The following is a 3,253-nucleotide window of genomic DNA, read 5'->3' as shown; positions in this document are numbered from 1 at the left end:
GCCCTAACCTACAACTCACTTGAAGCACCAGGAATGCACACATGGGAAGCGCAGGCCCTTTCCAACCTAAGGAGAGGGACTATGGGTGAGAAGAGGGTCTCTGTCAACTAACAGTCTCTTTACAAGCCCAGTCTTAGAAAAGCTCTTTAAAGACACTTTTGGTATCTTCCTTGTGTTTCGGTAATCCCTCTAGATTTTGTCATTTTAATCTATGCATCAGAAATACAGATGCTCTTGAAATCTCTATTGATTTTCAATGAAGAAAATCCTCAATTTCCTTCTCTGCTAGGAAAATTACTGCACTTTATATAAAAAAAGGCAGCTTCCTTTCATGAGTTTCTATCTTCAAACACCTAATTTCACAAGAATCAGTGAAGCAGGACATGAAAATCTCGCTGTGCTTTATCACCTACTGGTGGGCAGGAATGAAATGAATGAGTACTGATCTCATGAGATGGGAAGGCTGGGGCTGTCTTATTCCTGCTACAGATGGAAGGGTCCATATCTGTGAAGGGGAGGAAGGACCAAGGATGAGAAACCAACATTTTCTAACCCATTTCTCTTTTTCAGAGTCTCAGACAAAACGCTGTGATTTTATAAACAAAACAAGAACATCTGCACCCTTTTAAAAGCACGCTACAACTTTACTACTACACACGGCACTCTGTCATTGACCTAAAGGCGAATGACAGCCAAGAAATTTGCGGGGATCTTATTCTGTGCTCATCCCTTTTGGTCTTTGGAACCTCAGGAAGTTTGCCTCCTCTCCCTGAGTGTCGTTTTTCTCATCCTTCAAATGGGAGTGTAACAGTCATTCATTTGCTCAGTGTCCATTCGACAACAGGAGACGGCTTATGAAAACAATAATAAAAAAAGCAAAACAGCATTTCTGATCTGTGCTTCTTCCTCCTCCTCCCTGAACATGAACTTACAGGCTAAAATGGCATCTTTCACTAAATCCCGAACGTAAGGAGCAGTTCTGATAAGGAAGTCACAGGACTGCAGGTGTAACCGAGAAATGACCCAGTGAAAAAGAATGAGTTGCCAGCAAATCCTCAAAACCCGTAAGGGTGCAAACCCTGGGAGTTACAGCCATGGGTGGGAGTTCCTTAGTTCCCCATTTCACAAAGCCGAGAACTTTGCAGGGCCCATGAAAGACACAGATAACCCAGTAAAACCACACCATGTTTTGGAGTACACCGGGGCCACATTGCTGCTGACCTGCACTGCTGTGTGTCCCAGAGCAAGAGCCCTCGGCGGGGGTGACTGTGTTTGAGGCTGGACAAGAACTTCCTGTTCTGTCTCTTTTGCTCTCTCTCTTCCTGCAATAAAACAACTGGTAGGACTCTGGTGGGGAGCACTGCACCCACATTCTCTGGGAAACCACACACCAGGCAGCTCTAGCTGATCTGAGAGAGGACACGTCAATGAACATATATACACCAAAGTTAGGCAGAAGGCTGCCTGTGGCCTTGGGAATCCAAACTAGCTTGTCCTGTTAATCAGGATATTACACATCTAAAGAAAGTGTGCACCAGATGAAGACGATGCCTTAGACAGCGTCGGTGGTTATGTCCAGCAGTGTCTAAGGACAAGTCATGCTCTGGTAGATGGGAGCATTTTGGTTGCTTTAAGAGTTTGCTACTGAAGGGCTGGGACATTTCATTGGGACTTGAAACTCCAGACCTCTTTACTCACAAAGGCAGACAAGTTAGGTGAGCCAGGTCAGCCTTTATTCCAACTTCCTAACCAAAAGGCTATGAGGTCGAAAATATATTTCTCAGACTCTTCCGCAACAAGGATTCCAGATGTGGCTTTAAAAATTCCCATCAGAGACTGAGATTTGCAAATATTAACTACTATATATAAAAATAGCTAAAAAACTAAATTTCTTCTGTATAGCACAGGGAACAATATTTAATATCTTATAATAAACTTTAGTAAAAAAATATGAAAAGGAATTCATACATATATATGTGAATATGAAAGACTGGAACATTGTGCTGTACATCAGAATTTGACACATTGTAACTGACTATACTTCAATTAAAATATATATATATAATGCCCATCAGCAGCATCTGAGTGGCACTGAAAGAAGAAACCCAGATGAATGGACGCTGAGGTGGTTGGATGAGCTACGTTATTTTGCTGGGGTGGATGCAGCCTGCATGGCAGAGATCTAGAAGGAATGCTCACAACAGCCACTCACTGATCTGAAAGTGAGTTAGGTTAACAGCTTTCTGAAATCCTCACTGCCCCTCCTGATGAGCCAAGTGTCTGGCGTTTCTCTGGAAATCACTAGGCGCAATCTGGAACTCAAAGGTAAAAATTAAAAACTGCAGTCAGGTAGCAAAGAGACTGGCAGGACGCGTTGGACAAAAGTAGGTCAGAATCAACAAGGAATGGGGAGGGGATAGAATGTGTGTTGAGGACCCTGAATTCAGGGGTGGATTGTCTATGTTGAGGACTCTGAGTCAGTATGAGTAGATGGATTTGTGTGGACTATGGACTAAAATGGTGGCCATTGTTCAGATAAGTGTGATTTGGAGTATATTTATTTGAGGAGGGTTTTTTTTTTTCCCCTTCAACATTGATCATTTCTAGGGAGCAGAATAATACTCTGCCACACAACATCTAAGTGCAAAAGAGATGCTATGGGATGATGGTGGTATGAAAAATTTCAGTACTGCAATTTCAAGCTTTCCTTAATGAGGTGCACAGCAGTAGGTACTTAAAATAAAATAAGGTACTTATATTAAAGACATCATCATATGTACATATCCTTTAAGATACACATATGGTGCTATAAGTGGGCCTGAAATGTGTTCTGCATTCTAAAATCCGATGAAATAAAATCAGTAGTTCAATATGCCTGTCGGCTCTAAAAACATGATGTAGCTCATGATCACAGAAAGCAAGATCAGCTAGGGAATTTGAGATTTGTCGTTTCCAGTGTCAAAGTTAATATTTTTTGCTTTACTTAAAAAGCATTTTTTTTAATTAGGTCTGTCAGCATCCATTGGTATACGGGGTTCAGTAGATGTGTTCAGATATTCCAGACAGTGAATCAGAGCAAAGACTGAGGTTTAGACAGTAGTTAAATGCCTCACCCGTGTGATCAGCATCCACAAACTGCTTTACTGAAAAATCCTTAAAAGTGAGAACTTCATTAAAGCAACGATAAGTGAGGGGAAAAAATAGCTACAGACTAGTGGAAGTTTTATAACGTGTAAAAATGACAAAAGGCTAT

The sequence above is a fragment of the Vicugna pacos genome, unplaced genomic scaffold (assembly GCF_048564905.1).
Source record: "Vicugna pacos unplaced genomic scaffold, VicPac4 scaffold_103, whole genome shotgun sequence".
In the NCBI taxonomy this organism is placed as follows: Eukaryota; Metazoa; Chordata; class Mammalia; order Artiodactyla; family Camelidae; genus Vicugna; species Vicugna pacos.
Note: the sequence above shows the minus strand (reverse complement) of the source record.